The sequence below is a fragment of the Phaenicophaeus curvirostris genome, chromosome 28 (assembly GCF_032191515.1).
Source record: "Phaenicophaeus curvirostris isolate KB17595 chromosome 28, BPBGC_Pcur_1.0, whole genome shotgun sequence".
NCBI classification, from domain to species: domain Eukaryota; kingdom Metazoa; phylum Chordata; class Aves; order Cuculiformes; family Cuculidae; genus Phaenicophaeus; species Phaenicophaeus curvirostris.
In genome coordinates, this window is record NC_091419.1 from 5,023,987 (window position 1) to 5,050,824 (window position 26,838).

Genomic DNA, 26,838 nt, shown 5'->3' on the forward strand with positions numbered 1-26,838 from the left:
CAAACACCCCAGTGTGCAGCAGCACCCAAGCAGTGCAAGCCACAAATGCTTCTGAGCTGAGAGCTCGGCCAGGCCAGGCTCTGCTGCGATTTTCATCTTCCATATGAGATGCAAAATTAAGAGGCTGCTAAATAAGCAAAAATTGGGAGTAGCATTATCCTTGCAATACTCCAGCTCCTGCCCAATAGCTTGATCTCGCCCTGCTGGCTTACTTCTAAAGATGATTTTCCTCCTTTTCTGCTCTGAGCAGCTGTGGCAGCTGCCGAGCTAAGATGTTCCACCCGAGGTAGCTGCACTGCATTGGTTAAGGTAAAGCAACCCATCCACAGCCTGTCCCCATCAGGGCTGCATCAGAGCTGGCTTAAAGCATTTTTAAGCCTTTGGAGATTGATAACACCCCAGGCTGTAGGAAAGGAGCCTGTGAGAGGACCCAGGGAGAACTCATTCATTACTCAGGATTCTGAGAGGCTCCACCTGGTAGGCACGGCACTTCATATCTGACTTTAAACCAACACGAGGGGGCTTTTGACAAGCTGGTGAGATCACCCAGGTGTCCTGGTTACCAGGCACTCATCACAAAGACGAGGCAAAGCGATTTTTCTGAGCAGGCTGGTTGAGTATTCACGACAATGTTTTTACGATGCCGAGCAGCACGTACGCACACGCACACCCCCCGTGAGAAGTGGGCCATGAATTAAACATGTGATGCTATTTACTCAGCGGGTGAAGACCATCGGCACGCTGTGGGCTGAGCCAGGCCAGGGAGAAGATGTGTTTTATCCTCCATTTTCAGCAGGGCAGGGCAGAGCGCTGCCTCACAGAGGCAGATCCTTTCCCTCTGGCCGAGCAGCTCTCCGGAGCCCACCACCCCTCTGCCCGCTCAGCCAGCGAGCGCTCGCTAAGGACTCGGTCATCTTCCGAGGCACCGAGCCAAGCAGGAACGCGTCCAACAACAGATCTCTCCTTCGGATGGATAGAAGCCACCATATTGCAGAAAATGCTTTTATTCTCGCTGCACCATCTGGAGTCACTGGGAGATGCAACTTTGTCTGTCCCCATCAATTACTGGAGGGAGAAACCTGCCATCTCCTGAAAAGAAAAACTTTCTGGTCTCCCCCCCTGCACGATGGGAGCAGCGATGGGCGAAACAGAGCTGTGCCCCCTCTCCCACACCCCCAGGGTTCGCACCCCCGAGCCTCGCACCCTCTGCTTTGCAACCAGTCCACAGCTCCCCTGCCCCAGCTCAGATCCCTCTGCACCACTCAGGGGTTCTACATTGCTGGAAAAAAGAGTTTCTTGCACTGCAGTTCCGTAACACATGAGGAGATGGGGATCACCCATCCCATCCCTATTCCCAGAAGCCTGGGGATGGGAACACCAACACCATCACAGAGGGGTTTTAGGAAGGCCAGGGCATGCATCTACCTCAACCAACTTCCAAACGCTCGATGCTGCCTGGCGACTAGCTGACCTCCCAGCCTCCCTTGTGCTGTAACCTTCCCTGCTTGCACAACCTCTCCGAACGGCTCGTTTATCCTGAGCGGATTCTGGCTGCGTCCCGCTCACCAGCCAGTTGTGCAGCCCTGCACACCGGCCGCTGGTGCGAGGGCGAATCCACTGCATGTGCACAGACCAACCCACAGAGAAGGAAATAAGGGGTGAAGGGAACCCAAACACCTCTTGCTGAAAGGAACTGTCAAGAAACATCCAGAATTTCTCAACTCCAGGCTGGTTCCTTGGCCTGAATGCAAAAGAACTTGGAGGCCATACCCACGGCAGGGGTGGCTCTTGCCTCGGAGGGGTCAGTGTTCCCAGCAACCACGACACCAATTAAAGCTTTTAACGACGCAAGCCTAGGACCTTGCTAAGCCCTGAGCAGCCTTTGCCCAGTGCTCTCTCTGCTAATAACCTGGTGCTGCGGCCGAACGATGGGTGCTGGGCTGCCTTAAATATTTATGACGATCGTAGATTGCTTCTTTCCTCTCCATAATGATCCTTCCACACTCATCCCCCACGTGAGCCCATCAACGCCTGCCCCTGCTCGGACAGAAAGCATCGCTCTCCTCCCAGCACACCTCCGAGGACATTGGCACGTCCGGAGCAGCAGCAGGTTACCAGGTCAGGGATTTATTTTGTTTCTAAAGTCTCCCCCAAAACCCTTTCCCACCACATCCCCAGCTCGGGTTCTCTCGTTAATCTAATTGTTCTCCTAATGAAGATCTGCAGTTCCTCAAACATTAATTACCAACGGCAGCAGCAGCAGCTGTGGAACAAGAGCTCCCTGTTCCTAATAATATGCTTCACACTTTTGCCTGCCACAGCTCAATTTAGCTTTGCGTGATTTGGCTGGGGAGAGATAAATAATATTCCAGCTCCAGGGCTCTGCAGACAACCCCAGGAGGAGGCAGCGCTCCCACCACACCGAGGGTGCTCTGGAGCATCGCAGGTCCTTGGCTGGCTGCTGAAAACCCGGTTTAATGCACCTGTAGCTGCAGAACCTGGCCCAGACTCCATCCCGGCTCCATCCCCATCAGCTCCAGCTTTCCGCAGGTGAAAGAGCTCCGCAAACAGCTGGAGTCACGCCAGCTGGGATGAAGGAGAGGGGGAACATCCACGGTGTTACCGAGCACTACGGCAGAGCAAATAAACCAGCAAGAACATGAGAGCAAGGGTATGGAGGAAAACAACCAGCAGTAGGATGGGCCGAGGCGGTGGGGAATGAGTCAGGGGATGGAGGGGGAGCGGCTGGAGGGAGGGCGAAGCTCGAGCCGTTATTTGTTTCACTCAGTAAAATGGAAAAGTACACGAACGGGAAGGTCTGCGGTGATGGTGAAACTCAAGGAGGGCGCAGGGCTGGAGAGGAATGCTCGTGCACGGCCTCTCCCGGGTCCAGGCTGGCTGCAGGGCAGGCACATCGGGAGGGAGAGCGCAGGGCTGTGGCATGGCACACTATGATCCCAGCTCCTTCTGCAAGCGGGGTCTTGCCTGGCCAGAGAGGAGCTGCAGTGCGCTCCCATCGAACTCACAAACCTGCAACAGCTTTGGCTACAGCTAAAGAGACAAAGGGAATGCAAACGCACAGGTCCAGAGCCAGCACTGGTACTGTCAGCGAGTGTTGGGGGCCAGCTGATCTCCACACCCCGTGTCCACTGCGATCCGCAAAGAAGTCATGGAAAACCACCACCCACATTCACAAAGGTCAATCCTTTCCCAGCAGCATCGTCACCTCCGGCCCAAGGGCGTGCAGGAGACTGGAGAGAAATCCGTGCCCAGCTAAGAGAGCTGCCAGCAGAGTCCCTCCGCACATAGGAGGCTCAAAACCACGAGTTGGGAGAAGCAGCTGAAATGACTGGAGCCAGGAAAAGCTGCAGCAGCCCCTCTCGCCAGTGCCGCGCAGCCAAAAATACACAAGGGGAATAAAACAACACAAAAGAAAAACAACCCACAAGAGTTTTCAGTGACAAAAGCAAACAAATAGATTTGTGAATAAATATTGATTTGACAGGAAGTCCGACAAGCCCTTCCAAAAACACAGGCTGGCACCGGGTCCCTCTCCCTGCACAGGCAGAGCCGTCATCCCTCTACGGGTGCCTCTGCACGGTCGGCAGTTTGAGCTGCTCTGCAGTTTTGGTTCCTACCATGCACGTGCATCGTGTCCCAGCATTTTTCTGGGAAGTAGCAAGAGAGAAAGGCACAAGCCGTCCGTCCGAGGAGTCCGCGCTGGGCGCAGCTGGCAGCACCGCCAGCACAGACCCGCTGTCTACCCTCATCTCTCTCCAGGAGGATGGAGGCAGCTGCATTAGCCAACGCTCTCTGGCATCGCTTGGCCTAAAGGAGTTAAATCTTTCCTTCAGGCAAGGCAAGGGGCTGAGTCAGAGACCAGAGTCACGGGGGGTGAGGGGATGCTGCTTCACACTTGCTTTTTCCTGACCGTAACCACATCTGTACGTACCCTGATCCTTCACGGACACACACACAGAGGCTTTTCATCTCAGGAAAAAAGCCACAGTGCTGGTGCTCTGCAAAAATGAATTACTCGGGGACTTTTGAGACTTGCTTTCTACAACAAAGCAGGATCTTTGAGGCAGACAGGCACCGTTTCATGGATGGCAGCGCTGGGATCAGGGTCCAGACCTGGTGCGCAGTGCAGACCTGCCCTTCCCCTGCCTTGCACACCCTCTGTGGTGGGTTGGTGAGCCTCCTGCAGCCCCCCGAGAGCCACACAGGCCCAGGAGAAAGCACCAAGCACCAGCACTGCTTGTCTTCAGCGGTTTCCCACTCACCCCCCAGCCTTGCTGTGCTTACAAGATTCAATGGAGGGATCAAGGTGGCAGATTTCACCTGATTCAACCTCAAAATCATCCTGCTAGGACTGAAAAAACCCACACTTGAACTTCCAGGGGTTTCCAAGTCACTGCAACCTGGCTGGAGGTCAGCTGAGACACCCTGGGTAAGGTCTGCGTGCTGTCCCCAGAGCTCAGCACGCTGCAATCGCGGTTGGCACTTCGGAGACATGATTTCAGGGTGAGCATCTCAGCACGGATCCTGCACTCTTCCAAAAAAATGCTCTTTTTGTTCAGCTTCCTCCCAGCACAGCAAAGAAACCCCAGCCGTGAGGGGCCGGTGACGCTGATCCCAGCTTTCCTGCTCATTTCTTTTTCAATGAGTGAATTAGCAGGCAGCCAGCCGACTCGAACATCCCCTTATCTCTGCACCAAGCTCGCTGCCGAGGATTTGCATAATTTTAATCTTTCCCACCAATGAGCATGAAAAAATTAGTTTTCCACTATTTTCTCTTCTATTTGTGTTCAATAAACAGAGCTGGTGGCTTTGCTCCATGCATTTATACTGGGAACTGGGAGGAAGAACAGGGGCAACACACGATGCTCCACATCTCCAGCACTTGCCCAGGTGGAGAGTTAAAGCGGAGCAGGGAGGCTGGGGGAAGGCTCCACCAAACTGCTTCACAAACTGCAGCTAGAGATGGATTTGAGGCTGAAGCCCAAATTTCCTAATCCAATCCCAGCTGTTTTCTCCAGAGCTCCTTCCCTATCTCCCAGCCCCAGCAGCCAGGCTTCCTCCCATCATCAAGACCTTTGATTCTCCTCTCAAGCCAAGAGTTTGCTGGACTCCCTTCAAATTCGCCTCCGGATGCCAAAAGCACCAGGACTGCAGGGATGGGGAAGGAGGTGCCTGGACAATGAGGTCCCACCTGGAGAAGCTTCTTTGTCTCTGTCGGTAGGGAACTGTGCAGACCCCAGGTCCCTGCTCACATTCTTGCTGCTAAGGAACATTTTGGCTCCTCGTTGCTGCAGGTACTCAGCTCTGAGAGACCGGTCACGCTTGGCAGGACCTGGCAGAGTCAAAACGCTGCCCTTCGCTGTCCTCCTGGGTGTGGGGTGGCAGCCCAAGCTCACCCCCTCCTTTCTGTTTGCAGGATCCTCCATCCAAACTGCTCACTCTTCAAAGGAGGAGGGAAAGGAGAGGGAACCACGCAGAAAATCACCGCCGCCAACGCAGAGCTTTGGGTGGGTTTAATTTAATGCATTCTTTAAAAGAAAAGGATGTGCCAAAAATTAAGCTTGTCCATATAAAACAGGCACTTAAAAGAAAAAGCTTCTGCTTTTGCCCTTTCTGCTGCAGAATGAGAGCATTTTTTTGGCAGCACGCAGCGGCGAGGGACGCCTGCCGAGCCCTGAGCCCCACACCTCTGCATTACACAGCTGAAACCAGGGCTGCTCTGAAGAAAAACGCAGGGAGAACTGAGGCTCCGCTTGCATGCACCCACTCCTGAGCAGGGTGGAAGGCACAAGTGTGAAACCACGCTTCAAATTCCTCTCTATGGGTGGCTCATGGGACTGGTCCTCACCTTTATGGACCCCCAGGCACTTGCTGGTCCATCTCGGGGTGCCAGTCTCTCCCTCTGCCCAGCAATTCCCTCTGGTCCTGGCCCCAACACAGCCTCTCCCTGCTACCGGCTAATCTACACCCGGAGGTGCAATTACCTTCCATACGTTCTCTATTTACGCTCTAGGAACCATATAATTTTCTAGACCAAAAACATAATTAAAGAGTCGGAGCTCCTGGAACAGAGCCCTCTCTCCTGCCACTGCTCTTATCTTCTCTAAAAATACCCCGTTGCGGCAGCCCTGTGCCAAGGGTCAGCTCGCAGCAGAGCTGAGCATGGGAAGAGGAGCAGCCCTGCTGGGATGGGTGTCCTGCAGGGAATGTCCCCAAAATCACCCCCTTTGGCCCCAGACAGGAGCTGCCCCAGCGGGATCCCTGTGCTCCGTGCCCAGTCCCATTTGCTACAGTCGGGGCTCCGAGGGGTCACCTACGCCAGGAAAGGTTAATTCAGATTTAACTTTTAATGCGGTTTATCTAACCAATTTTAAAGCCTTGGGCAGACAGACTAATTGAGAATTAAGGGGACTTTGATGATCATTGCTCTTCCAGCAGAACCAATCTGGGGTTGCATCCAGTTTACTGCAGGAGAGATCCAGCCTTCCAGCTGAGACGCAAAGGCACATCTGTACAGGGGAATTACAGACTCAAAGCTTTTCCCTGGACAACAGCAAACCAAGCAGTGGCTGCGGTCTGGGCCCAGAAGAAGCAGAGCATGCAGGACCTTTTCTAACCAGGTGCTGGAAGAAGTGCAGCCGCACGGGTCTCAGCACGACTGCTGCCCCTCCATCCACCAGGGCTCAGCACAGCTCTGGAGGGTAAAGAAACCCAGGGCGAGAGGAATATCAGCTCCAGCAGTGCATTCCCAGCTCTGCACACCCCCACATGCCCCTGGCCTCCCCACGCAGCGTCTGGGGAGCAACAACACCCAAACAGCTTTGGCATTTGGCTAGAGAGGACTCAGTTAGGCTGGCGATTAAATAAAGTGGGCAGAAGGCAGCGAGAACAGCAGGGCGCTTTCAGCCACCCTTTTCAGCCCAATCAAGCTCCCAAGGAGAAACAAAGCACTCACAGTTTCCTATGGCATTTTGCTGTGTCCGCACCCCTCTGTTGCTCCAGCCCGACCCCTCCGAGCAGCCCATGCAGGGAGCAGCACTCAGCCATCCAGGCCCAGAGCTGCACCACGGGGACTTGCACGCTCACCCCTCACTGTCTTGAAACACGAGGATAACATCCTGCTCCATAATGAAGCATCACAAAACTCACTTCACAGCCAGAAAACCCAGGACAGATCATGCTGTGGAGGCAGCAGCACCCCGACCCTCTCCAGTTCCTACCTACAGGCTCATTTTGGTTGAAAAAGCATCCAGGTGGGTTAGTGGCAGCCACTCCCAAAGGAAACTCCTTCAGCTGGGGGATGTGCACCCAGCAAGCGCCTGTGCAAGCTGGGGAAGAGCTGTACAGGTACATGAGCGGGAGCCGGTGCCCACGGGCAGCTGGGGGGCCAGCGTGATACAGGCAAAGAGCAGGGTGCACACCAGGCTCCACCTTCTGCATGGACAAACCACGTCGTGTCCTACATGTAGGAAGCATAAATGCGCCACATCCCCCAGCGAAACCCGGATTCGGTCCCACCAGGACTCTGAGGACGGAGGGGTCCTGCGTCTGCCACCCATCGCACGTGCGTGGGAAGGCGGAGGAGTAGCAGCAATAACATGAGGGGGAAGAAAAGCCAACCACGAAACCAGCCCTGCGGGAGAATCGCTCGCCTGGACTTGCTGTAATTACACTCCCACTGGCGAACACAAAGCTCTTGGCTCGGCCCTCTCATAAAACTGGGCGAAGGATGGTGAAAGAAATATATTTTTTTAAAATATCCTGAAGGGTCAAAACCAACCTTTTAACTTGTCAGCTAACAAGTTCAAACAGGATGGCAAGCACTGCTTTCCATAGCTTCCAGGGAGAGCCATCCAGGGCAGTCACATGGATTCGAGTCCTCCAGGCCTTTTATGGTTTTTCAACAGCCAGAAAAATCAAGGTAAAGGTATTGGCAATCTACCCCAAAACCACTTCCCAGCAGAAGCACCAGCCTGGACACAGCGCTCCGGCACACGAGAACAGCGCTGCTGAGCTCCAGCTCCATCACCCCATGCCCTTGGGCAAAGCATTTTGCCTCTCAGCGCATTGGTTTCCACATCCTTCTCTATAATTATACCCTTCATTGCCTGCTCTTGCTCTCTGCGTGTGCTGCCAGTACCACCCTGCCAGCATGAGGCTGTGGAGGAGAGCACCGTCATCCCCTCTTCCACAGCCACGTGCACCTTTGCAAACAGTTCAGCCAAAAAAAATGCAAATCCTCAATAAAAACACTTACTTTGGATTAAGAAACCTGCTCCTTGCAAACTCAAGGCTGGCACTGGTTGAGCATGAGCTTGTTAGTGCATCACCCAGAAGCCAGAGCACACACAGAGCTCCTGTGAGTGAGGCGGGGAGCAAAAAGCCAAGGGACCTCACAAGTTTTGCCTTCACCTCTTAGTTCACATGACAATGTAAGCCTGGGTTTGCTCGGCCCGTTCACAGCTGCTAAGTAACCAGCAAGCCACCTGAAGGAGCCTCCACAGAGCCTTTGGTGGTGACTTCAGTAAATACTGTTTCCTCAGCTCCTCTGGGCTCTGTGTGCTGGTTCTGTGCGTTACCCACACCACTCTACTGCTGCTGCTGAAGCCAGAAGACCTTCTGGAACTCACTTGTACGGCCTGAAGTGCCAGCAGCCCTCTCTCTGCCGCAGCAGCGCTCACTGCCCTCCTTGTAGATTGTCCTGATAGAGTCCAGCATGGGGAGGGGATGCCTGAAAGGTCCTCAAGCTCAGGGGAGAATGCTCCTCTTCCTTCAACCTCAGAGTTCTTTTAGGTGTCCTCGAATATACCAAAGTAATCCTTCCCAGTCAGAGCCTGGATGGGGCCATCAGAAAAAGGATGGAAGCTCCTGGAGGCAGGACCATCAGGCTGGGGAGTCTGGAGGTGCCTCCCTCAAGAGCCCTGCTGGTGCTGAGCATCCCTGCTCCACAGACTAGACCTCTACAGGAGTCACTAAAGGCTTAAAGATAGGTCCGAGCGATGGATTTTGTGAGTCTATCCTTGCTCCAAAAGCTGTGGGGATGCATTTGCAGTACATCCACAGCAAATGTGATTTTCGGGTTCTGAGGTGACTAGAGGAGGGGTCTGATGAGGACTTTTCCTTGTTTGTTTTTCCTGTTTTTCATTTTGGCCTCTTACACAATATTTACAGGTGAAAAAAGATGTCAGAAGAAGCAGCAAAAAACACATGCGTTTTTGCAAATCCTCCCACTTCCAAGATTGTATCAACAAAAGAAAGGAGGAGGAAGAAAAAACATAAATAGGAGTTTCGCACTGACAGGGTGCTTTGAACAATTTTCAAAGAGCTCCACTACCGGCTCTCCTATTTGATTTTGTTTTTTTCAGGTACCTACAGCGTGCTCCTCCACGCACCAAATGACTTTGCCAGCTCAGGTCCCTTTCCTGAACCGCTCCTTGATGGAATCACCCCTGGGTCAGCAGCTACCACAACCACTGCTTCAGATGTCCATCCAGCACCATTGCTGTGCCAGGATCTGTTTCAAGGTTTGCTCAAGAGGGTCCGCAGGGAGAACAGACTGTATATTGATGCTGACCATCCAGGAGTTATTCCCAGCTGCAGATCTACAGTGGCTGCTTCCCTTCAAGGCTGAGGTTGTCTTCTACTGAGGATATCCAGCACGGAGAAGAGCTGAGCCTTCCTTTCAGGTGGGATCATTACGAGTGAGAGCAAGTAGAAATCTTGTGCATGCAGTTAAAGACTGCCTGAGGAGCTCCGTGCCCTCCCCTCTCCTCCTGAAGCAGATTTCCAGACTAAGGTTTCTGGATTTGCCTACAGATCTGCCTCTCCACCCTCAGAAAAAAGAAAAAAAACCCAAACCTGTGTTGGAGAGGCAGCCGGCACTGTGAGTGACAGAAAAGTCCAGGGGACAATCAAGTTTTTGATGATGATGGGAAAGAAGAACCACACATACATGAGCACAAACATAAATAAACACAAGATAAATCCCCTGGACATGGTGACAGCAGCCCCAGACAGATTTCTGCAAATGGCCTTTTACTAGTAAATGACATTATATCAGGGTTTATGGGCATCCTTGAGATGGGCACAGGCAGTTCTGGGAATGCTGCGGCAGCGATGAGGCAAAAGGCAAAGCCACAGGGATTTTCTTGGTGCCCACGGCACCACCCTGCCCTACAACAGCAGGACAGGATGGGGAATCGGACAGAAATACAGGCTGGCGTCCCCAGGCAGTGGGAAGCGCTGCTGGACAAGGACATTGTCCATCCTACCCCACGCCAAAGGGTCATGGAAACCCGCATGAACCAGATGCCCACTCTACCCTTCCCGTGGTAAATGCACTGGTCAAATGTCCCTGCCTCAGTTTCCCCATGCGCTACACGAATAGCGACTGCTGAAGAGCTCTTTCAAAATACCAGGAATCTAATTCACTGAAGATGGTTAAGTGCCTTGATGTTTCTGAAGGAGCTGCTATAGGGAAGGCATTAATTTACACATCTAGTGGCACAGAACATAATGCCAGGCAGATTTTCTTCCATTCTTTTATAATAGCTTAATAATCCTCAAAATGGTTTCATTGTTAATACTCCTGTTGTGTATTTTATTAGGGCTTTTTAGACTGTAAAAGAAGGTAAACACTCCACACTGCTCTCGCACCTACCTAAGCACTGCGCAGAAATAACTCCCTAAGCTGCACAAACACCGGCGTGGGGGGACCCTTCCTGCACAGGCACGAGCTCATCGCTCCTTTCTCCTCCAAAGCCACTCAAGACAACCTGAAGTTGGACAAAATGCACTCTCCTCTCTGACCTTCCTCACCAGTTACTGTCTCCTCTCGTTAAAGTCCCACCGATTACAGCAAACAGGAGGAGCAGCTTCCTGGGTGCTGGTGCAGCCGCCAGCCCGTGGCTCTGCAGGGACATCGGTCCCAGCACTCGGGGCAGGGGCTGCCTCTTGCCAGGCGGTGGGGCAGAAACCGAGGAACCAGACAGACTAGACAGGGGTCCATCTTCTGTTGGGAGGGGAATGTATTCTTATTTTAAACTATGAGACTGTCCAGACCAAAAGGCAGCACATCCCTTTTTTCGTTCTGCTCCCTCTGACTACCTGGCTGCTGATGCTCCCATGTGTCCCTGGAACATTTACCGCAGAGCTCCACGATGTTTTGTGTCTCTGCCATCACCCTCGTTATCCCCAGCCCAAAGATGCAGAACAGAGGGACCGGAGGAGGCAGCAGCCGATCCCAGGCTGTCCCACCATGCAGCTCATGGTGCATCCCTGTGGCATAAATAGGAGATTGAGGCTCAAGTGCAAACCTCAGTTTAACACCGTTATCCTTCTTTAGGGTCCATTTTTAGCTGTTTGCCCTTGCAAGCAGCGAGGCCCCGTGCCCGATGCACCACAGCTGAGATGGTGGGATCTGCCAAGGCAGAGCCAGGCTGAGTCGGAGAGGATAAAATAAAAGCTGGCATCGCATCGGTTAGCAAACTGCCCTGAAAAGCACAGTGACACCAATGCGATAGTGGGAGGGGAATGAGAGATGTTACAATGGCAGGCAAATCTCAGCCTGAGATGGGAGAAAAAGGAAAAAAAAAGAAAGTATCTTATTTGGCACTCCTGGGGGAGAAAAAAAGAAACATGAAAAATAAAGAGTAAAGTCTCTCAAGGTCTGCACTGAAACCACCCTGCCCCCAGGAAAACAGACAAAGGAAAATGCAGGATCAGCCGGAGCTACTGATGGAGAAGCTCCGGAGGATAGTCAGTTATTGAAGTTTTGCAACATAAAGCTTTAATTATTTATTATTATTTTTATTTTTCTAGAAAAAGAGAGGAACAACGCATCTCCTTCCTCAAAAGTTAACAACTGTGCGACATCATCTCCGCATTGTCTCCCTGTTTTATCGCCACAGCGCAGCGCTGAGCAGATTCCACCCCAGGGCAGACACAAAACCACGGGGCCACGTTTCTAATTATACCCTCTATTCTCAGGGAAATGGTTTATTTATTAGCTCTTTGAGCTTCTCTTTCATTCATTCCCGGTCCCAGTCCCAGCAGCGAGGGGCTCTCGACAAGAAGAAATTTATTAGGTTTTCCTTATTCTCCACCTTCCCAGCTCGGCACTCTCCCACCCAGCCTCTCCTCCTCTCCCCACTCACCATTACAGGCAGTCTCATCACTTTAATTCAATAACTTGCAGTATAATTACTCCGTAATAACACTATTATCTTAACATTTACTCGGCAGCTGTGATCCCCTTAAAGTGAGGCGAGGCAGGAGAGGAGAAGGGATTCTCTGGGGAGATGCGATGGGGAGAGCTGCCTTCCTGGAGGAGAAACACCCCCCAAAATAACCCCCAGCCGGAGCTGGAGATGCTGTGGAGAGGAACAAGAGGATGGGGTGAGCGATGAGGCGCTGTGCAGGCAGCCCTGCCCGAGCCCGTCCATTTTATCTGCCTTTCATCAGGATCTGGCAGGTTGTGCAGGCGGAGGAGAGACCGAAGGGAGCTGCGTACGCGCAGCCCGCGGCTGCAATACCACGGAAGCCATTTAAGCGAACACCACGCTTCATAACCCCCCTGAAAAATCCCTGCCATCAGGTAAAGAGACTGAAAACAGGAGAAGGCAACAGCGAAAGGCCCTCTGAGGGGTGAGACTGTGCTCTGTGCAAGAGGAAACGCGATCAGCTCCTGCAAAAGTCACCCATTTAAACACAAATACTAACCGCTCGCACAGCTATCGCTTGCTACAAAGCCTGGCTTTCATTTGCACTCCAGAAACCCCGCAGAAAAAGGTTTCCACATTTCCCAACAGCATGTTTGAATTATAGAATCACCAGGTTGGAAGAGACCCACCGGATCATCGAGTCCAACATTCCCATCAATCACTAACCCATGTCCCTCAGCACCTCGTCCACCCGTCCCTTGAACCCCTCCAGGGAAGGCGACTCAACCCCCTCCCTGGGCAGCCTCTGCCAGTATTTGGTAAATAGGGTAAGAAATTCTGCTAAAGTCATTGGCTAAAACTCAAATAACTTGTGCAGCAAACGAGGCGGGGAGCAGCCCATTAAATCTCAGATGGAACCAACTCCAAGCTTGCCTAGAAAGGCATGATTTCAGCCCACAAGCCTTACCTAGCCCTTACAAAGAGCTCGGCTGTTGGCACCTTTTGCCTCCTCGCTGCGGTTTTATTTTCTCTGATATTTAAACAAACAAGCCCACTGCATATTTAGGTAGAAATGTTCCTACATGCACCACAGAAAGAGCAAGTCACTACAGCCCCTGCTCGAGCCACGCGATTTTGAAGCCTGCAAGGTGAGGTCAGGTTCATGCAGATATCGGATTCTGAAATCACACTCGAAACTCCGTACAAACAGCAGCCTTAAAGAATACCTCACGCTAGAATGTCTCTGTTTCATGCCCATGCTGCAAAGGGGTAAACACAGTTTATTTTGATTGATTATCCATCGTGTAATGCAGAGCTATAATTCCGTCAAGCCACCAAAGCAATTTGGCAATTATATAAATCACAGGAGGAACGCGCGAAAGGTTTGTCGTTAGAAACTCAAAATGGAATTTCCTCTATTATATTGTTGCATATTGGCTCATTTTTTTAATAATACACAGCCAGATTATTTAGGTTTTGAATTTGTTTACATGCCTCTCACACCCAATGCACCGGTTACCACCGAGGACAGATCACGCCAACATAAAAGACATTTTATGCTGCCTTCCAATCTACAGGAAATTTCCAGAGCAAACGGTGCGGGAGGTGTGAGAAAAATCATACCCCGTGTCAGATAATCCAACCCCTTCAAAACGGCTGAACCTCATTAACCCCAACAGAGGGCAATTCGCACGGAGGAGCAGATTTCCCACTTTGAGCTGGATGTGATGGAGGATGCTACAGGGAGCCCTCGACACAATTCAAGTTTCATTATTTATAACGTTATATAAAGCCTTTACCGCTGAATAGATCTTGTGTGCGGACATAATTATATGTATACGCATTATCATAATTAAATCTACAATAAAGTAAACAAGACAGTTTATGATGCGTTATCCAGACATTGTTATTGAGTTTTTACACCTACTTAGTTCAAATTTAGTAGAAATGACACCCCAAGCTCTAGGACATTCCTGATGGAAGCAGCTGCTTTAAGAGCTTCAACTCCATGGATATTCCTTCCTTACTCCTCTCCCACCTGGCTGTGATCCCAAGCACTGGGGCAAAGGAAAGTCCTCATAGAGCTCCCTAGAGCTCATCCTCTTCCAGTCCAGAGGAGCAGCAAACCCCTAAACCTGGGCAAAACCTGGGTTTAGTGTTTGATAGGAATGGTTGGACTCGATGATCCGGTGGGTCTCTTCCAACCTGGTGATTCTATGATTCTATGAAAATGCACCAAACCCGCAGCCTCCGTGGTGCCGGCACCAGTAGGTGCTGGCTGGGCTGTATCCACCAACCCAGCTACAGAGATTCTTGGCTCCGAGACACAGCCCAGCTCCTGCCTTCCAGTAAAACCATCACAGGCTTGGAAGAGGTGATGGGAGGAAACTCTTGGTGGCCCCGATGAGGGCAGGCTTCAGCTCGCAGCTCTGCTCCCCTAACCTGGCACAGGGGGACCCAATAACACTGCCTTTATCTGGGGTTTGGGTTTTTTCTTTACAGATAAAAATAAATCCAACCGCTCTGCTCAAATTGTGGGCCCTAACCCACTATTTGTAATCTGTCTCTTAGAGTATTTTGGAGGAAGAAAGGGAAGAAAACGCCATGCTGAGCTGAGCACTGAAAAGCCACCCCAGATAAACCAAGTGGCACTAAATATTGTGCCATTAAGTGAGAAAAAACTCCAGCTTTGATGTGACACTCGGCTGTTGCTGGCACTATAAACCACGACACACTAAAAAAGTTTGTTAAATGCTCCATAAACTTTAACGCATTACTGAAACACTTCAAACCAAGAATTTTATTTGGCTATCCACAAAACATTGCTTTGTAACAGGCACAGAACAGCCAATGCGTATTTTTATCTAGAACTCACAGGCATGGTTTAATTTCTAGAGTTCAAACCAGTGACATAAACACAGGTAGATTTAAGAGCTCCCTGAGAAGACGGTGCCTGTGCCACGTCTGCTTTAGGATGGCTGGGGCCACCAACAGTGACCGCGTCCTTGGGGTTCACCTCTCCTCCAGCACCTCTGCCCTTTATATTCTGAGAAACAACCAACTCCGGGGCGCAAAGCAGCTCTGGGAGAGCAACGAAGCACTGAGAGAGCTCCCTGCCAAAGCAAATCACAAGGCAAACAGCAGAGAGTGGAGTCCACACTCTATCTTTCCCTTGTATTTGCCTAAACTTGCATTTCCAAAGCTATTCCAGGAAATATAAACCAGCCAAGAAACACATCTTTAAAATAAATCCCCGAACGTTTTAATATTAATCTTCACTCCTCACCACAGAGAAAACGGGGGCTTGCTAATGATTTTGCTGTTTTCCCCTCAAAGCATGAGGGGAGACAACCAGCTCCCCAAAAGGGCAGGGAGGTGCGAAGCACCATGTGAGCCACCCACAGCTCCTCCTGCTTCCATCTCCATCACTATTTCACACCAGACCTGAGACACTTTCCAGAGGAAAATTTTGCCCAATGAAACTTGCTGAAAACCTGAAAATCCACCAGCTGGCTTAAGCATCATTGGCTTTGCATAAACCCTAAAGCCACTTTGAACATGTCACTCATCTTCCCTATTAAGCCTAATGGAGGCTGTTTGCTGCGCAGCTCCCACTTGGGGACAGACGGAGCTCTGGACGAGCTGCCCAGAGGCAGAAAGGGATGGATATCAAACCCAAACCCTGAAACCCTGTGCTGGCACATCCAAGTCCCCAGGTGCCAGGGACAGAGGAGAGTACAGCCACGTATCCTCCCAGCCCACCCACATGCAGGCTGTTGCCTCTTTCTCCTGGTTTATAGCAAGCAGTTTCTACAGCGCAGCGCAAGGGAGAAGCTGGGACAGGAATTCATTTTGATTCACCACTATACCTGGGGCTAAATCACTCGGATGGTGCGATTTACACATTCCCACCTCGCAGGGCAGTGCATAAAGCACCGCGCGGGCCCATCACTCATCTCAGGATATTGCTCTGGAACACCCTGTCAGGCAAGTGTTTCATGGCACAGGAGTGAGGTTTGCTGCGAGGAACCAGGGACGCTCCACAAGCGGCACTTGGTGCTTCCTGCGACACTCCAGCAAGAGAAATGGACTCCTAGTAACGGACTCCAACTCCTTCCCCTCTGGGAAAGCAGCACTGCAACTATCAAACACGTCAGGCTGGAAGCAACGGTGATTCATCCAGTCCAGCAGCACCCAAAGGCAGACACTTCCGAGGAATTACCTATCTGGGGGAAGGTTTTTCCCAGCTCCAAGTCACCGCTGCTTGGCAGAGGACTTGAAGCAGGACTGGATCAGTCCAGTGGAGCAGGGACCACAGAATCCTGTGGCATTGTAGCATCCAAGACACCAAATCCATCAACGCTGGAGAAACAGCAGCAAACAACCAAGTGTTCACTCCTTGACACATACTCAATGCATCAGGTACCAGGCATGGATGGCACAAAAGCCCTCTGAGGAGACCAGAGCCCATAGGACACCACAATGTCAGAGCTCGGAAGACCAGAGCCCTCCTGCCTACCAGGGCCTATCTCTAGCAGGAGATAACCCACCTGGAAGCCTGGAGCAGCCTGAACTTCTGCAGCCTTCATCCCCAGCATGAACACCCAGCCCTGGTAAGTGAAATAACCCATAGAATTCGTGCAGAACAACACAGCTGCTTGCTCCCCTGCACACATTCTTACACTGAGTCCTTCCTCCTCTCCACCTCCCTCAAATTTCTCTGCCTTTTGCTCCTAAAGTTCAAATAAACACATTTTCAGGACGGCATATGTAACTTTATCCCTTACTTTTCATTTTCCTTTTTTTTCAGACCAGTGTTTTCAGGCTTTCTGACTTCAAAAACCTCTCAGACTCCAGACTTGCTGCTCTGCCATGGCCCTTGGCCACCACTTTGTTCAACACAGAGAAGAAATCAAAATTCAAAAGGCAGTTCAATAGCCTCGACATTACCACTACAGCAACATAAGGAAAGACAAAAGATCCCGCAGTCCAAACCCTCCAACACCCCTCAGGCCTCTCCCGCGCTTTACAGTACCTCCCTCATCTCAGTCCCAACGTTTTCTTCACAGAATTTCCTGTGCCCACCTCCAATTTTCTCAATTTCCGCTGGAAAGGGGAAAATAAATCACCTACAAGGGTTCATTTTACAGCACAAGCACAGAGCTACCCGCCTGGCTGGGGCTGTACCGGTGCCCACGGAGCTGTCGGCTGTACGTCCCTCCCCACACGGAACAAACCCAAAATTCCCACCCACGTGTGTGCACGCGTAGCCCCCAAAATAATGACTCAAAGGCTCAAACATGCCTCCCTGAGAGCCAACCTCCCTGCAGCAGCATTTCCAGGAGGCAAAGCCAGCAGACTTTAAATCTTTTGGGCAGTTTTTACCCATGGATTCGATCCCCAAACACGGCGCTGGCTGGAGATTAAATTTCGCTGTGGCTAGTCCTCTAAGTCCCCGTTTCAGCCAGTTCCCACTGGTCCTTGCCTCTATGCAAACCCTCCTGCTCTTGCAGGCAGACAAGGGACAGGGTCTTCCCACTCACGCATAGACACTCGCTGGCACTAAGAGCCCTGGGAAAGGACAGTGCGAGCCACCCCAGTGATATCCCCGGTGCTCCTACCCCAAGCAAAATAGCCATTTTCCCCTTTCCAGGCCAGAGCGTGTTGAAGAATCTGCCCTTGGGGGAAGCTTTTAAAAATCAGGATTTTCTTTCTCGCTTCTTCATCCGTGTTGCTCAGGGGCGGATGATATCCCCTATCCCACATCTCCCTTCTCCTGGTCCAGTGGCTCAAAAAAAAGCTGCTGATTCCTGGCACAGCCCATCTGGTGACCCTGGGGGAAGACGGACGGACGGGGCCATGCACTTACCCAGATCCTGTAACAGAGCATGGGGAGAGCTGCTGCTTGCTTCCTTAAGTAAAGGATAAAGTTTTAATTTAAGCTGATCTCTGGGGAGAGAGGAAGGTTATTGAATCCATTCGAAGCAGCAGGGAATAAACCAAGTGACCCCGAGGCCAAACACAAGCAAGCGGGATTCCCAGGGGTTATAAAGCTGGGGGACAGACTGGCACCAGATTTGCTGTGGATTTTTTTCATCCCCTGCTCTGGACGCGCACACATTTCCCTTGTCTGCCCTACCGAACAAACAAATGTCATTGCTTTGGGGACACTGGAAAGACTATTTTCTTCCCAACCCTTCCCCCTCTCTGAATCCTCTCCCTTTTGCAGCTAGCAGGAAAGTGCCCCTAATCCCCAAATTCTCTCCCTACCTGCAGCAAGAGCTGAAACCCTAGCTGCCCCCTCCCCCAGCCCTCCAACCGCACTAATCCATCACATTCCCTGGCCCCGCAGCCCACCCCCAGCCCCGACAGCAGCAATCCTGGCACCAGATGTCCACTGACAAAGGCAGCACCAAGCATCAAACAGCAATCACCCCATCGCCCCCATCCCTATGGGGCCCCTGGGCAAAACTGAGAGTTCAAAGCTCAACACCTCAACCGAACATCCCTGAGCATCCCAGGCACCAGGGCCACGGGGACAGGGCTCAAATCGCATCTGAGCCCACCAAAGGGTTATAATAACCCCTCTTGGATCAGGGATTTAAAACAGGGGTCACTGATGGAAAATAAAAGGGATTTTATTTAAAAAAAAAAAAAATCCGAACCCAAGCAAGACATCTGTGCTGTCCCCACGACGGCTGAAGCAGCATTAGCAGTGACTTTGTTTAAATACGACTGTTGCAAACCTCTTCCCGGCATCCTCCTTGCTGCCTGCCAGAAGGATTTTGCTAGCCAAACCACACTCCAGATTAGCCATCTGGATTATCTGTATTTACTAAACCTGACCACAAGACTGGCCTTTAGGACAACACACCCATCTCCAGGGATTTGTTCATGGAAAAAGAAGTGGAGAGGGGGATAATCTCCACTCCATGTCCACAGTAACTTTTCAAATGCAGTGATTTTTTATCCTTTCTTCCCTTTCTCTTCTGTTTGGGGGCAGGGGATTGGTGCTACTGCTGCTGGGATCGGGCCATGTTGCTCACATCAGCCTCCTCTGTGAGAGTCCTGCTGCGCAGTTCACAGCTACAACCCCCATCCTCATTTCACAAATGCCATTTCCAGCTTTCCCACATTTCCCACAGAGAAATGGGAGAAGCAACGTGCCGGCAGGCACAGCCGTCCCAACACAGCACAGCGGGGACAGGCTGTGCATGGAAAAGCCCCGCCTGAAACACATCCTGAAGAAACCCGTGTTATCAAAGCCAGTCGAATGGCAGAACTTGGTGTCCGCCAAGCGAGAGGAACGCCTGTGTTTCTACAACCTCATCATTTGCAACGATCTCCCCGTTGGCTGCTGAAACAGCTCCAGCTACGGTTTCCATGACTTGTATGGGAAGAGCATCTCTCCTCCCTCCCACAGCCTCGAGCATCCCTACGTGTGGGGACAGCCCCTGCCCACCCAGCCACTCACTCTCCCATCTCCTCTGCAGGCTGGGACCCTATGGACAAATCCTCAAAAGGCTCAAGGCATTGAGGCTTGGGGGAAATCTGAGCTAACATTCTCCCTACTACACCCAGGTTTAGTGCTGCTGTTACAGCATCATTTTATTTATGGTATTACTTCTGTCATTATAACGATCCTACATAAATTCCACATCCCAATTCCATAACAATACTTGCTGCTATTATAATAATGATCCCATCTGAATGGCACAGGTGCCATTATCAGAAAATCTGTTTGTAATAGGGAATCAACTGCAAAAAGCAGCATTACGCCCAAATGAACTATTTAAGAATTATCATGAGCAGGGGGCTGGTCTCGGCTCCCTCAGCTGCAGCAGCATCGCTTCCCCCCCACCTGTAAACACCCAGCGCGCCAGCAACCGCAGGTTAAGTCATCCTGGGAGCTGACGCTGAAACTCAGCACCACGAGGCTTCCTCACATGAACAAAACCTACCTGCGCACAGATTTAATAAACAATTTTTGCTATGCACTTACAAAGTGCTAACGAGAGCGCTAATCAGTACGCGGAGAAACTGGGACACCCTCAAAACCCATTGAGAAGTTACCTGTAAATAGAGAGGAAGGGCTGAACAGCTTCTTCATAAACCCAAGCTCCCTCAGGCACACATGAGCTCATGCAAAACTGAGGTGGCAGTCACTTTGGAAATAGCAAAAGGTGCATGAGGAATGTAGAGGTGTTGCAGGGGTCAGTCTGATCGATCTCTATCCCTGCACCAGCCTGTGCACGCTCACAGCTCTAAGACCTCCCAGGTGCCTCCTGGTTCAGAAGGTTTCACCCACCACGACAGTTATTACTCCTACAAAATATCTCGGGAAGGGCAGCTTTGCCTGCGAAGAAGTTTTCCCACTGCCAGCACCTGAACAAACACGGTGTCTCACACCTTCTACAGCCCCTAATTTTAGCCATTCCTTCTTCACACCCGCAAACGCAGCAGGAAACAAATTCAAACGGAACAACACTGCACTTCCCACGGCGACAGGACACGCTGCCATCTCCACCGAGCCCAACAGCAGAGCCTTGCGTGGGAATAAAGGCTACCTGGGGCTCAAAATGGCTTCAAACAGAGGGCAGAGGATGGCTTGGGGGTAGCGGCGACGGGGTCCAGGGCTTTAATCTCCAGGTGACTGGCTGAAAATTCAGCCCAAGTAAGCAGCATCTACAAAGCCTGCACAGGAGCCAGCATGAAAGGAGCCAGTGGCTCCAATCCAGCTCTTCCCAAACGGGTGTCAGACAACTCGTCCCTCCAACACCTGGCACCACGGGGCAGACCCAGAAAGGCACCAGGGATGGGATCGTCCAACCTCAGCTTCCTCCTTTACACGTAGCTGGGTGACACCAGTACCAGCTGCTCTTTTTTTGGCCTGTGCCCACGCGCTGCAGACGGGGACACTCGAGCACAAATCAGAGATACCAGGTCTATTCCTGGCCTTGCTGTCGACCTGCCACAGAGCCCGGGCAAGCCTCGCTACTGCTCCTGCCTTGTCTCCTTTTCGCCGAGCGATTCAACCCATGGCACTTCAGCGCTTTTCACTGGGCGACCCTAGAACACTTCACAGAAGTTACGCATCGCTATTCCCATTTTACAGACAAGGAAGCTTGCAGATTGCCAGTCCCCCAAGGCTGTTTTTCTGGCACACTCCTTAGAGATTAAATCTTGTGAAATAGCTGTGCCGTACAAGAATCTGTACCCACAGGCCAGATTCAACAGTGAGGGTAAAGAGGGTGTTTGAAACTCGCTGTGATCAAGGTTAAGAAACATAATAAAACACCATATCCTGCTTTTCCAGCTCTGCAGGGTAATGAGGGATTTCCTCGTATAGCTGCTGCAACTGTCACCTTTGCAGGAATTTAGTACCAATACTGAATTCATTCTGCCTGCACACGGAGCCCTCAGACGGTTTATTTTGGTACCTCTACCTCCCCAAAAAATGATATATCTCTTCTGAGTTTAAAGCATAACTGGGCCTTCTCTGGTTTCAGCACCTGTGAAAAATCCCTGCTTTGCCTCCTGGCTGCAGGAGGAGGTTGTGGAGCAGGGGAGCTGCAGTGCAGGAGCCCCAACACTGCCACACTCCCTCGCTTCCACTACCTGGTAGAAAGATTGGGAACAAGCACTCACGCTTCACCTGGAGGCAACGTGCCTCTTTCTGCACTAGGGACTGGCATCATGCTCCCAAGATGAAAAGATACTTTCCCTTCTACTCATCAGGTTCTTGGAGCAACAACATGAAAGGATAGTGAGTGTTACAGTTTTTCCTCCAGGGATGAAAAGCAAAAGAGCAAAGCACAGCCCCATCCTCTGCGCAGACCCGTCCTGTGGTGCAGCTCAGTCCCTGGTGTGGGACCACCTCGTTTTGCAGGAGCTACCATCTGAGCCAGCCTTACTCATCATCTTCGCACCCACACCCCAACACGCTCCTCCGCAAGAAGCGAGAGGGTGGCTCGAACGGCACCAATCAACTCCAGACACTCATTACGTTACAGAAAACGCAGATCATGAAAAAAAAAAAGTTAAAATAGCTCAATTAGCTCAAAGGCACATTTTTCACTTCCTCCTTTTTGGTGAAGAAAACCCCCAAACCCCAATTAACAGCATTAAATCCGTAAATAAACACCAGCCCTGTACAATGCCAGCCCTCTGCAGCCAGAAACTGAGTCGTGGTGGGTTACAGCCCCCCGCCCAGTGAACGCCAAGCTAGTTAAGAGAGAAGAAAAATCCCCCAGCGCAGGTGGTTTGTTATTTGCAGAAAGTCTCTTTTCAGCAGATGTTCCTCTGTTCTGTGTGCGGTGATCCCAGCGCGCTCGAATTTGTGATTTCTCCTCTGCTAAGTGACGTTTTCAGGAAAAGGGAAATGAAAGGCTAGCGCGATGCAGCTATACAGAGCACAGCCTGGAGAATCCTCTCTTTTTGAGAGGAATCATAACGTTAATGTTTGAAACCGCTTTTCTATATAGTAATGATCAGCTCAATCTTTACATTTTTCCCCGTAACTGCAGGAGAGTTCTCCGCCAATGAATAATGCACATTTAAATTCAATTTCAAGCGTTCTTTTAGCTGCCTGGAGCCAGACCAGCTGCTGTGAATTCAATGGTAGCACCTTGACGTAAAAGTTACCTGCAACACGAAAGCATTTTACCTTTACCAGAGCGAGAAAGAGATCATAAAGGGATACAACATGGCCATTTCTCAGGGAAGTTCCAGCTACACAGCTCCCGTAACAAAATGGAGCTTTTTTTTTTGTCTCCTCTCATGTTTCTAAAATTACAGACTTCAGACAAATCTGCATCTCGAGCTTGAGCAGCAGCGTAAGGGTGAGCGAGCAATTCATAAAAAAACAGAGAAAGTGAGTTACGTTACAAGCCTGGGAGCCGAGCGCAGGAATTGTGCAATGTTTACAGGGACCAACGCTGTCCGTTATTGGGTCGCATCCTGCACAGAGCATCCACCGGCCACTGCTGCAGAGCAGGCTGCCTTCTGCTCACAGAAACATAAACCATCTCCAGCACAGAAAGAACCACACGGAGGAAAAGGGGGAGCTGGAGAACCGGGGAACTGGCCCTTCGCAGCCCAAACGGCTGCACATGGGGGTATAGGATGCAGTTTGTACGCTTGGTAGATAGTTTTGTAGAAAAATGAACCCCGGAGGTGGAGAGAAAGGGGGAGAAGTTGACGGGGAGAAGTTGGGGGGGAGAAGAGGGGAGAAGAGAAGGGGGAGAAGAGAAGAGGGAGAAGAGAGGAGAAGAGAAGGGGGGAGAAGAGAAGGGGAGAAGAGAAGGGAGGAGAAGAGAAGGGGGAGAAGAGAAGGGGGGAGAAGAGAAGGGGGAGAAGAGAAGGGGGACAAGAGGAGGGGGAAAAGAGAAGGGGGGAGAAGAGAAGGGGGAGAAGAGAAGGGGGAGAAGAGAAGGGGGGAGAAGAGAAGGGGGGAGAAGAGAAGGGGGAGAAGAGAAGGGGGAGAAGAGAAGGGGGGAGAAGAGAAGGGGGAGAAGAGAAGGGGGAGAAGAGAAGGGGGAGAAGAGAAGGGGGAGAAGAGAAGGGGGGAGAAGAAAGGGCAAGGGGGGAAGAGGGGGCTGTAGAGGGGGGAACAGAAGGGGGAATGGGGGGAATAGAAAGGGGGGGAATAGAAAAGGGGGACTCGAGGAGAGGGGGGAGTAGAGGGAGAAAGAAGCATAAGTGAGGAAGAAAAGGGGGGAGAAAACGGCGGGGAGGACAAGGGGGGGATGGAAGGGAGAAGAAAAGGGGATGAAGAAAAGGGGACGAAGAAAAGGGGACGAAGGAAAGGGGGGGAAGGAAAGGACGGGGAGGAGAAAAGAGGAGGGTCCCGGCCGCGGTGCCGAACACGAACGGCGGAATCGACGCCCGCTCCCCCCACCCCGCCCCGCCCGGAGCCCCCGGCATCCCCCGGGGATTTTGGGGGGTGGGGGGGGAGCGTTTCCCCTACTTTAAAACCGGTGAAACCCCCTCCATTCGTAACTCGAGGCGCGGGGCAGCCCGGACTCACCGCAGCCACCGCCCGCTCGGGCCGGGGGCGCCGCGAACCCCGGGGGGGGGGGGGGGGGCGGAGCCGCGGGGACCCTGAGGGGACCCGGCCTGCCCCGGCCCGCCCCCGGCCCGCCCCTCGGGGCTCTGACCCCCTCGCTGGGCCCTTTTTGGGGGTCTGAGCCCTCTGGGATCTGTCCCCCCATGGCTGAGCACCTTTGGGGTCTGAGCCACCCCTACGAGCCAACTTTGGGGTCTGAGCCCCCATACTGGGCACCTTTGGGGTCTGTTGCCCCATCATTGGCCCCTTTGGGGTCTGTCTCACCCCTACTGGGCACCTTTGGGGTCAGCCCCCCATCCCTGGGCACCTTTGGGGTCTGAGCTCCCCCCACTGCTCCCCTTTGGGGTCTGAGGCCCCCATACTGGGCACCTTTGGGGTCTGAGCTCCTCCCACTGATCCTCTTTGGGGTCTGAGCCCCATACTGGGCACCTTCGGGGGCTGAGCCCTTTGGGGGTCTGTTTCCCCATCACTGCACCCTTTGGGGTCTGTCTCACCCCCACTGGGCACCTTTGGGGTCAGCCCCCCATCCCTGGGCACCTTTAGGGTCTGTTTCCCCATCATTGCCCCTTTGGGGTCTGTCTCACCCCCACTGGGCACCTTTGGGGTCTGAGCCCCCCATCCCTGGGCACCTTTGGGGTCTGAGCTCCCCCCACTGCTCCCCTTTGGGGTCTGAGGCCCCCATACTGGGCACCTTTGGGGTCTGAGCCACCCCTACCAGCCAACTTTGGGGGCTGATCCCCCATACTGGGCACCTTTGGGGGCCAAGCTCCTCCCACTGATCCTCTTTGGGGTCTGAGCCCCATACTGGGCACCTTTGGGGTCTGAGCCCTTTGAGGTCTGTCTCACCCCCACTGGGCCCCTTTGAGGTCTGAGCCCTCCCTACCAGCCACCTTTGGGTCAGCCCCCCATCCCTGGGCACCTTTGGGGTCTGAGCCCCCCATACTGAGCACCTTTAGGGTCTGTTTCCCCATCATTGGCCCCTTTGGGCTCTGTCTCACCCCCACTGGGCACCTTTGGGGTCTGAGCCCTTGGGGGTCGGTCCCCCCTTCACTTGGCCACCTTTGAGATCTGAGCACCCCACACTGGGCACCTTTGGGTTCTGAGCGCCCCATCACTAGCCCCTTCGGGGTCTAAGCACCTCACATCAGGCCCCTTTGGGGTCCATTCCCCCATGCCAGGTCCTCTGGGGTCTGTTCCCACAGCTGACACTGTACTTCCCAAAATAAAACACAACCTTCCCTCATCCTCACCGCCATTTCCTCCTCCCGAGAGTAGCTGCCCAAAGGGGAAACTGAGGCACGGCAGCTGCACACCCCTTGCCCCCTCCAGCCAGCAGCACCCACGCTCTTCCCACGGCACATCCCATCCGAGCAGGAGCTGGGGCTCCCCCTGAGCCCCCAGCCTTGGCCACGGTGCAAAACCCTGAACACCAGGCAGCTCCGAGTGCTCGGACGCCAGTGGGTGCAGAAGGAAGGGGAGCAACTGGGTAACCCAGCCACGAGAGCCCAACACTGCTCATTGGTCCTTCAAACCTGGGGTCTGGCTCTACAACCAGACAAACTCTCACCTCCAAACACTTAAAGGCAAGAAAAAAGAAAAGAAATCCCGACAGCAGAAGCCACAACCTTCTCCATTTATTTTTCATGGCGCTCCACAGACGTGCAAAGCTCTCGCAGCCATCTGTAAAGAGAGAAGGTAATTCCTAGCCTGAGGACTTTATAGTTTAAATAAGACATAAGACAGCAAGAGGAAGGCGAGCGGGGGTGTGCAACGAATGGGTTTCTTCAGAGAGAGACAAGGATATCACAATCGCTACATACGCGTCTTTGCATTGAGTCCATATAGGATTTCAGAGCAGCTCTGTTATCTCTGGGCAGGAACAAAACACGCTGTACTCGCTGTTTTCCAAACTGTACCAAGAGGCTGGAACTGAATAAAACCCTCAAACACAAAAATCACAACAACAGAATTCCTTCCCTCCCCTACTCTCTCCATTTTGCTTTTTTTTTTTTTCCCTTCACACACAGATATTTCAATATTTTGCCTTTTTTTTTTTCTTTTTTGAAAGCTCGGGGTTGAAAATCCTGGGTCATCTGGGAATTCTCAGAGCCAGCGGCCGCAGAGGAGCTGAGCGCAGGGAGGCTCTTGGCAAGCCCAGCGTGGAGAGGGTTGTGCTCGAGCATGTGCCGGGAGAAGGGGGAGCGCGGGGGGCAAAGAGGCCACAGACATTTTTAGAATTAAAACAAGATAAAAAATTTAAAAAAAAAAAAAAAAGAGAAGAGGAAAAAAGAAAAAAAAAAAAAAGATCCCAGCGTACTGGTGCACACGCCAGCGCTGGGGGCTGGGAGCGGGGGAGCACGGGAGGAGGAACGCTGGGTGGATGGAAGTGAGGATCCAGATTGAAAACAGATGGGATTTTTCTTGCCAACCTGACATCTGAGACCGCGGGAGGCGGGGTGAAACTTCCCTTCGGAGCTGCTGGCAGCCAAGAGATATGGAGGGGGGCCCAAAAAAGCCCCAGTTTGGTTTAAAATCCCTCCTCGCTCCCTGGCGCTGGGGCTCCCTTTTCGGCAGCAAGGAGCCCACTGG

General features: G+C 52.2%; 1 protein-coding gene across 4 annotated transcripts in view; it reads right to left on the bottom strand.

The window, feature by feature from the left end:
* Positions 1–26,838, bottom strand: part of PTPRS (protein tyrosine phosphatase receptor type S) — a 156,846-nt gene that overhangs the window by 105,785 nt on the left and 24,223 nt on the right. Inside the window, exon 1 of one of the 4 annotated variants that reach the window (XM_069877970.1) lies at positions 23,065–23,221. The exons of the other annotated variants lie outside the window; for them this stretch is intronic. The gene's annotated coding sequence lies outside the window, so the exon portion shown is untranslated. Of the gene's footprint in view, positions 1–23,064; positions 23,222–26,838 lie in introns of those variants that run through there. 4 annotated transcript variants of the gene reach the window in all.